Source organism: Tarenaya hassleriana, unplaced genomic scaffold (genome assembly GCF_000463585.1).
Source record: "Tarenaya hassleriana unplaced genomic scaffold, ASM46358v1 Cleome34, whole genome shotgun sequence".
In the NCBI taxonomy this organism is placed as follows: Eukaryota; Viridiplantae; Streptophyta; class Magnoliopsida; order Brassicales; family Cleomaceae; genus Tarenaya; species Tarenaya hassleriana.
Window position 1 is genome coordinate 310478 of NW_010966542.1, and position 10419 is coordinate 320896.

At 33.4% G+C, this 10419-nt stretch overlaps 1 pseudogene; it reads left to right on the plus strand.

Moving 5' to 3' along the window:
- Positions 1–6218: 6218 nt before the first annotated feature.
- Positions 6219–8959, plus strand: LOC104821874 (annotated as a pseudogene).
- Positions 8960–10419: the final 1460 nt, after the last annotated feature.

The window sequence follows — 10419 nt, forward strand, 5'->3', positions numbered from 1 at the left end:
TATATATATATATATATAATACCAAGAGAAAGATACAGGACACACGAATGGCTTAAATTCTAAAAAACAGTATTTGAAAAGAAAAAAAAAAGTTGGAGGAAAATGACCTCAACGTGCTATCGTTCTCCATAGCATGATAACGAGGAAAGTGGGGGACCCATGCATTACACGTAAAGGGAACACATGCATAGTCTCTTCGTAATCGAATATATTAAAAAAATATAAAATCCAAAGAGCACCCATATCTCCTTCCATGCACTCGCGCCACCACACAAATTCGATTCCCTCATTATATATATATTCCACTCATATAATTGTAAATATATTATACAAACGTACGGATACACACGTATATATATATCTAGACATAGGTGCATGCTGCAGGTATATATATATGTATGTATGCGTGTGTATGTATCTTAATTTATATGCGATGGGCGTTGTACACATGCAGAAAGTCTTTGTTTGGATGCCTACTAATCAAGGGTTTTGCTTTCTTGTAAGACTCGTCTCTTGCAAATATATATTTCTTTGGAAAAAATAAATAAATTATATTTTCCCTTTAGTTTTCGTTCTTTCTGGCCTTTGCCTTTGCCCTATGCTTTCAAGAGTCTTTGATACTTTGTCTCCTTGCCAAAATGACCACGAAACCCTGGCCCCGTCTCGCTAAATTTCTCAGTCCAGTGTGGTATAGTACCGTAATTTGGAGATGTTTACAGGGGCAAAAACGTAATCTAACATAACTGGGAACGACTTTTGTCTTGCGTGACCTCCAAACCCTAGACTAAACTTCCTTGTCCACTGACGCTCACAAAGGGTACTTTGGTAAATTTTCCCTCTCTGACCATTCTGTAGCACCGTTGATATGGATTTTTTAGGCTCCTCTCAAAGAAGATTAAATTAAAGTCTGGAATTTCGAACACCTCTTCTTCTTCTTCTTCTTCTTCTTCTTCCTCTTCTTCTGTATCTGCTTTTTGCCTCACAAGCTCTGGTGTTCATCACTGGTTCATGGATATTGAACCCTCTTGGGATCTTGGGGGGTGGTTAATTATTTCTTTTCATAAATTGCATGGCAACATCAAATGATCAAACCAACACCATATCCCGTTATGTTGTTATTATCCTCATCCTCATCTCCCTCATCTTCTTCCCCTTCCTTCTCCTTAATAGCCCTACAAATCCTGTGACTCATCACCAGTATTCCTCATCTAAACCCACTGTGTCCTTATCCTCATCGCCTTCCAATAGGTTTCTTCTCCAAGATTCGAAACCGACCTCATCAACCATGGATTTGAAACCCAAGGCTGGCACAGGCATGCGACAGTCACGTGCTTCTTCTTCTTCCTCGAGGAGGAGGAGGAGAGATCGGTTTGGAGCCGACGCTCACAAAGTTCCAAGCGGTCCGAACCCGATTTCGAACTAATAGGTAAGTTTAGTGGGTGGTTTTTTTTTTTTTTTTTGGGATCTTGGATTTGGATGAGTTGCAAGATATGGGTTTTGTAATAGATTTGGAAGCTGGTTATAATTGGAGAAGATCTTGTCATGGATTTATTATATAGTTCAATGTGTTATTCGTCCTTCTTGTTTAATTTGTTTGGTTTATCTATCTATTTTTTTCTTTTTTATTTATGAAGTTGAAGTTAGAAATGCGTAGACATACAGAAGCGATGCGATACTTTAATTTTCATATGTCTATTTACTTATCTATATTTCATTATAACATATATAAATAGTTCATATGCAGAATCCATTGGTCTCTCGTGAATAACCATTTTATATATTTTATAAAATAATTGTAAGTTTAACTTAATTCCATTTTATATTGATTGATTTGGTGTGAGTTATATATAAATACTTCATTTTGAATGAAATAACAAGAGAAATTTCCTCAGATTAATCTATCTTTGAATTTATAGAATTCAATAGATTATTGCCAATATAATTAATGAGTTTCTGCTAACTCTTTAATTACTTATTACAGTGGAGATTTTGAGATTTTTGTGGCGTTTATCTTTAGGTCTCTTCATCTCCGGACAGAAAATGGCTCTTTAAAAAAAAAAAATCTTTGATCCATTTTTTGTTTAAAACAATCAATATATCTTTGAACTATTAATTTCTTCCTTTCACACTGAAGGAATTTAGAGTTTTAAGATTTCAAGTGAATTTTTATAAAAGAGAAATTTCCGAATAAATTTATAAAACATGAAAAAAAAAACTATTTTTGTACCAATCAAGATGTTGTGTTGGATGTTAAAACGTTAACACCACAACAATAATGCCATCCTACTATTCATAGTTTTTTTTATATTGGTAATAAAAATTTAAAATAACTGTTATTGTTTCGTCGTTCATACGGTGTACAATTAGGCATTTTATACTGACTTCTTATTTATGTACATAATTACTGTTAATATGCGATTTTTGAGATATTTACACTTAAATAAGTGAAAACGAGTGCACGATAAAAAAAAATGACCAATAAAAAGCATTGATGATAGAAACTCAAGCAACCGTACGTAATCATGATAATAAAAGAGACAATAACAATTGGTAAAAATTCCAGCAAAAGGTCAATTATCACACGACAGAAAGAACAAGTGATAATTTTTATATAAAAAAATTAATGTGATAATATATAAAATCTGATATTATTAAACAACATAGAATGTTCAATAACTTAAAACATTGTAACCCAAGTTACCCAAGCTTGGGTACCTAGTGGTGAGAGAATATGCAAAGTATGCTCTCAACCTGGGTTCAAACCCAAGCATGGGGATGGACATTCACATGGGTTTTTCCGATCCTCTGGGAGATGTAGTCGGATCAAAGGCCCGGTGAACTTCCGGATTATCAAAAAAAAAAACATTGTAACCCAAGTTTGGATGGCCTAGTGGTGAGAGAATATACAAAACATGCTCACATTGGGTTCAAACCCAAGCGTAGGGAAGGTCATTCACATGGACTTCTCCGGTCTTTTGAGAGATGTAGTCGGGTCAAAGGCCTAGTGAACTTCCAGATTATAAAAAAAAAAACTTAAAACATTGTATGAAATTAATGGCGATCCACCTGTTCTTGGGATGAACGTCAAAGAAAGGCTATGCAACATTATTTTTCGACAAGAAAAAAAGGTTCGTACTTTGCTTTTGTCATCTCAAGAAGGCGGTGTTCAAAGAAAAATCCAAAAGATAGGAAAAAAAAGTAATGATTTGATAATTATAATTGAATCATTTCCCCTGTTGTTGAATTATAGGCCATCAATCATTAGCTTTTTTTTTTGCCTTTTTTATTGTATTCATTTTCCCTTTATTTATTAATATTCCCTAAAAAATATAAAAAAATTGATTAAAATAATTCATTCAATTTATTTTTGCTGTATCAGCGTTAAAGCCGATATTTAGACCACGTAGGTTATAACTTCCATTTTTTTCCAAGATGATGATATCGAGTGAAACTATATGGACTATAGATCTTTTCCAAAGAGAGTCGTCTCAGATATTTCTAAGGCTATGTACAAATTATAAATTTAATTATTAAATAGTTAATTTTTTATAATAAAAATTTAAAAATGAAATTTCTATTTTAAAAATTTTTGAGAATCAAAATTTTAAAATAATTTATTTTAATTTTTAATTGATCTTGAGATTCAATAAAATATAAAATAAATCAATAAAATAATATATTTTATTTTTGAAAATAATAACATATGCAAATAATATGTAGTTTTATTTCATATATTATTTTATTATTGAATTTTGTTGTTTTTGTATATGTTTAAGTTTAGATAAAAATTTAATTTAAAATTATTCATTATTCATATTATCAATAAAATTAAAAAATAAAATAATTACAATAAATAATTTAAGATCATCTCAAATAAATATTTTATTATAACTAGAAATTAATAATATATAATTTATATTTATGAAAAGTTTTGATAATTTTTTTACCTGTTATGTATATTATTTAATTAAAAATCAATAATTTTATAATAAATATTAAATTAAAAATACGGGGCCTATTTAATTTAGGGCCCTGTGAAAATGTACAGAATGACACCACCTATTAGACGGCCCTGCTTCCAAGTCACAAAACTTCTAAGCCCAACAACTATTTTACTTTTATTGTTTGCGGCCCATACTATAATCATCATTTTCTATAAAAAAACAACCATAAAATTATAACTTTTTTTTGGGAATTTAGGGTTTCAAAATATCCAACTTCTCACGGAAAATAAAGGTGGAAAACATATATAGCTACTAAATTATCATATTTAAATATTTATAATTGTAATTATATATAACAATATATATGGGGTTGGGTTGGAACATGTTATTTTGGGGAATATATTTACAAAGCCAAAACATCCTTTTAAATTATCTCTAACATCATGGTGACTTAATTCAATTTGTTTGGTCGGAGATTTTCGAAGAATATTTGATGGAAATGTTTGGATGTTAAAATACTTTTAGAATAATATCGAGATATTAAAATGCACTCAAAAAATTAGTGCGTTAAAAATGCGTTATTAGGTATAGTTTGGACATTATTATTATTTAAATAAAATATTTTGAAGAATAGACGGACCAATTAATCGGTTGGGTCATGCATTTCGGGTTTTGAGTGGGAAACGAGTTATCCGAGTTAGAAACAACATAACCAAACAGAAATGAGCCTAATTCAATTCGATTGAAAACAATAACTGAAACTTCACAAATTTTTTTTGGTTAAAATTTAACCGATTTTTTTGGGTAAAATATAAACTATCTCATCATTATATAAGTAAGGATGCCAATTTAGGTCCGAGACCCAAAGTTCGGTCCAGTCCAATCTAAAAATTAACGGGCTTCGGACCTATATTTTCTAGTAAAAAAAGCATATTTCGGTCCGGACTCGAATTGGGCTTCGGATTCAAGTCGGACCGATCTGAAAGCCCGATATTTAAAAAAAAAAAACAAGATTTGCAAAGGGAATTATGCAGGTCGGTCCAACCCGATTGGAACTGAAATATATAGGGCCGGACTTCGGACTTAACTATATAAATAAATAAAAAAATCGGATCGGCCTGAACCCAAATCCGAAACCTTCGAACCGAGTGCGAACTCGAACCGACCCGATCCACACCCTATATGTAACTGATGTTGGATTTGATTATTTTGAAATTAGTAGAAAGATGTTGTGGGAAAAGCTAACTCGTGGTTTGGTCTGGAATCTTGACATAAAACTCACTTTGGTTTGGAACACTTAATGTTATCTGAAATGGGATATAGTTTTATTATATTTTAATTTTTATAACTTAAAATCTCATTATTTCTTTTTTTTCTCTTGTAATACTTTAATCACAATCCTATTTAATAGAATTTTTTAATCTTTTGTAGAAATCAGGGGTGCATATTGTAGAGTTTTTTTTTTTTTCTTTTTTTGCTTATTTGAGATTTTATTTATAGATAAATATCACATTTGCCATCAAAATACCTTTTTCATATTAGAAACTTTTTATTTAGTTCTATATCTTTTTTACAAATTATGAAATTCATAGTATTAAATAATAATTATGATGATATGAAATTAATATTTTAAATATATTTTAATTATATATTTAGACATATCATCATAAACTATATTTTTCATCGAGATAAGTTTTATAAAAATATAATTGTGTCTCAATGATAAAGTTTTTCGTTTAACTAAAGGAAAAAAATTTCGACAAGACAGGACGGGGAAGCCGAAAAAGCATTTCATCTTTCACATCTCTCTCTTTGGGAAAATCACCCAAATAACCCATTTGGATCGCATCTATTTCAGTGTAGACCACCAAAAAAAATCATAATTCAATTTTAACCCACTTTTCGGTTGGAAAAGTCCGAAATACCCTTTTCGTTTTATTTTTTGCGATCTTATTACGACTGACATATAACTGATATACAACTAAAATAAGACATATGATTTTTTTGCCTTTTAGAATCAATTGTAACTATATTTAGACTTAATTACGAAGTCGTAATAACGAAGTTGTTTTCGAACAGATAAATATCGTAATTCATTAAGGGTAATTTCGTCTTTTCACAGGCAAAAAAATGTGTTATGTTTTCGGTGGTGTATAGGTGAAATAGATGCCACCCAAGTGGGTTATTTGGGTAAAAAAACCCTCTCTCTTTCCTCTACGTTTGTGGGATTTTGTGGGTTCGATTCCTTGGCTGATCTCAATCCTTTCGTCGGCTATGGAACATCTGACGATGACCGACGATGAACTGGAAGAAGAAGTCTCCGATTCGTTTCTCTGATGCGTCTGCCTGTGAGCGTTCCTCTGTTTTCTGTGCTTGCTTCGTGTTCAGATATCATCCTATTCGTTCGCTGGTTTTGATTTTGATATTCTATGGTTATGCGCTACGTTGAAATTGGTGGTATAATTTCCCTAATCTGGGATGCGGGTAATGCACATTCATTAGTTTCGTCGAACAATGTGATAGAAATCGCATGATTCAAATTGATTTCTGCTCCCTTTAGTTCTCACGATCCTCGTGGCTATAGTTTCGAAAATCTCCAGGTTGTGTATCTTGTGTCTTGTGAACAAACAAATTATGCAACTCAGTGGTTTTATGTATCTGGGTTTAATTCAAATGTCTAAATCTGAGACGTGAAAAAAAATTATGAACCAATTGCAAGGTGTAGAAGCTTGTCCGCAGACGAACAGATTTGTTCTCAGTTGATGATTTTGATTAATCGACTTGTGACTTTGGTTGTCATGGAAGGGGTGTGTCATTGTTGGAGGCTGTGATTATCGAAGTTCGATTCAATTTTCATGTTACTGGAAGTCATAGTATTGACATGTACATGGGAAGAAAGATACTAAAGTTCTAGTTTGCGGAATTTTGGCTGAGTATGTTATTCCAATCCATCGATTGGAGGATTCGTGTTGAATGGACGGTGAACGCGAAGAAGATGAGTAAGCTTTATACCTCATTTATCTGAGATACTGAGTCTGATGGGTTGTTTCTGGTGCAGGGAACTTCTTTACAAACCGATTGTGTTATGTAAGTTAACCTTAGATGCTAGAGAATCACGGTTCTTTCTATTTTTTCTATCTGTATATCAATGCAATGATTTCTTATGCCTGCTGCTCTTTATGCAGCATGTGGTCATCTGTCATGTTTTTGGTGTGTTCATAAGTCCATGAATGGCATACGGCGAGTCGCATTGTCCCATCTGTAGAGACCTTTATCTTCACTTTCCATCTATCTGCCAAAAGCTTCATTTTTCGCTAGAGAAGCTATACCCTCTTGCCTACAGGAAAAGAGAGGAACAGATTCTAAGTGAGTTTTTGTCTCTTAGTTTCTCCATCTTGTTTCTTGGAGAAAATCAGATGCATGGTTATCGTGATCTTTGCAAACTGCTTCCTATAGTTTGTTAAATTTTCGTGTTCCAGAGGAAGAACGGGAGCTAGGTTGTTTTTCTCCGCAGATTGATGCCGTTGGAGATGAACTAAAGGCTGATGTGGAATCGGGCCGCAGCGGAAGTTCCGTAAATGTCTCTGGTGGAGGTGTTGTTTCCAAAACTCCTGATAATCTCTCATTGTTGACAAATTCAAGAATTTCTTTATTTTTCTTATGTACTAATTCCTGGGTACAACATTATTTATATGGTAGACCCAAAGGGAGGAAACATGCCCTAGTACTGCAAAGTCACTCTCTAGTTCTCTAGATAAAGGTGACGGTAAGCAGATTTTGAAAGATGATTTGCTCTGTTCTTCGTGTAAGAAACTGCTCGTCCGACCTGTAGTTCTCAACTGTGGCCATGGTACTGTAATACTGTGTTTGCTTTTGGATGATTTTCTAAATACTGAGATTCCTCGGAATTTCTACTCAGACTTCTTCGGTGTAAAATTGTGCTTAATCCTTTTTTTTTAGTATACTGCGAAGCATGTATCACATATCCAACCAAAGAGAAAGAGAAGATCAGATGTCAAGAATGCCAAGCTTTGGATCTGAGGGGATTTCCGAAAGCCTGTCTGGTCCATATTATTTTTTTCCTCGAGTTCTCGTTGTCTTCCCGTCTGCCAGTAGGGCTTGACTACCCCCTCCCCGCCCCCGAATTTTGGGCACCCGACATGACCTGTGGCCCGGTGCTTAACTCTATATGAGATGAGATCGGGTTATAAAACCGAAAATCGGTTCGAATAATATCTCGTGAAACCTGAGACTATCGGATTTGGGTTCAGGTAGTACGAAAATCTCGGGTACTGACCAGTGACCAGTGGCGTCTGGTGTTTGGGAATAGAAAGCTACGTCAACAAGTGAAATATATGTCGTTTGTGTGCGCAGGTATGTCCAATAGTGGGGGATCGGTATAGATGCAAAGACTGCAAAGAAAAAATGGGCTACGACCTTTGCAGCGATTGCTACAACACTCGGTCCAGGATTATCGGGAGGTTCAATCAACAGCACACACCGGACCACAGACTCAAGCTCGTGGACGGTCCTCGGCTACCTTTCGTGACCAGACTCCTCGAAGACGGTACCCATTCCATCATTTTAGGGGGTTTAAGGGGAAATGGCGAGAGTATCTCGGACCCTGGTTCCGATGGAGACAGTACCGTGAATGAGAACGACGATGAAGAAGAAGAGTCCAGTAACAGGAATTCTTCACGATCAAGCTCTGTCTGGAAATGACAATCCATGTTCGAGGGTGTAAAAGATGTCGGCGAACCTCGTAGCTTTAGGATGCTTAATCATTTTCACTGTACTTTCAGGATTGCGTGACGTCTCTGTCTGCAAAAAACGGAGCAGCGTGCATGTGGGCGCGCGAAAAACGGTACGCATGGGAAAGGGCAAGAGGCGGGGCCCACTGTGGGGGGAGATTCTCCTCAGAGTGCGTAAGAGGCACGAGCGCAGTGATTGGTCGTGAGAGACAGAGACCTGTAGTTGTATTGCACGGAAACCGCCTCTCATGCTTTGATATGTGAGTTTTCGATCATTTGAAATTAAATTAAATAAATATAAATACTAATAATAAATCCGTTTTGATAATATCAATGTTCAAAGCTCTTCACGAGCGTGTAGGTGTATGTATATGTACGGCCTTTTGGCGCTTTAAAAATGGCGGAGATGACGTGAGAGGATATAGTTGCATTTAATTTTTGTATGTCACACGTGTGGCATTTGTACGGTTAAATCAGTTACCCCATGGTTAAAAGTAAAAAAAAAAAAGGAGATAGGAATCCAAGCCGTGAAAAAAGGGTGTGTGGTATAGGTGTTATGCGTAGCTTCGGCAAATTTTATATATGAATATATGTAAGGACATATCTAGAAAAAATTGTACTAATAGATATGCTAATTATAGGACGAGAAAAATGAAAGGTATTGTTATTAATTCAATTTTATTAGGACAAATATAAACTGAATACCACTTTACATTAATTTTATACGAATTGGTTTAAATAAAGAATACTTTTTTTTTTTGTAAATTCGGATGATTTCAGCAAGACCCATCATATGTATTTATATATATAGGAGCACTTCTAGAGAAAATATGATCGAGATACAAAAAATGAAGGACACTAGTTTAGTTTTATTTGAACAAACATAAAATTAATATTAATTGATATTATTGTAAACATTTTAATGGTATATGTTACTAATCTAGATTTATCATGTTTAGTGTGTGTATAATATATATATATAATTAAATAGGAAATGTGCATAATTTCTTTTGACCAAAAAATGTAAAAAGTGATTTGCATAATGTAAGAATCGAATAGTGGATATTAATCAATGGTCGTTGATAAACTATAGTTAGCTAATATCTCTTTGTCAAAATTAACCAATGAAAACATAATTAAGATCATGTTCTTCTTTTCTTCCTTGGGAACGAGATTGATTACTACACTTTTTAAAAAAAAAATGTTAATATCACGGGAATACAACAATATTGGCATGTATGTAAGTTACTTGTTTCTATACGTATTAGTAGTATCTTAAACTTTTTGAAGGGTAATATATCAAATTAAATACAAACTTCAAATATCATGTATAAATAAAAAATATTATGATTTTTTTTTATTGTTGCTCTAAACTTAAGTCATTAATTATCAAAGACAAATATTTTCCGCCTGTAAATTCTGCTCTTTTATAATAATGATCTCAATTTGAATTCAAAACGTTGAAAAGTAAGGGTAAAAAGGAGATGCTTTAAATATGAAGAATGTGAATTCAAGGAAAAAAGCTTTACAGGCTTTCCAACGGTCCAAAAAGAACGAACCATGATTCTAAGTTATGTTTCTACACAAAATTATAATATATATATATATATATATATTATAAGGTTAATATTCTATGTATTTTTTTTATAATCTGAAAATTTATCGTATTTTTATCCTAATTATATATATCGGAGAATTGAAAAAGTTCACGTGAATATCTCCCT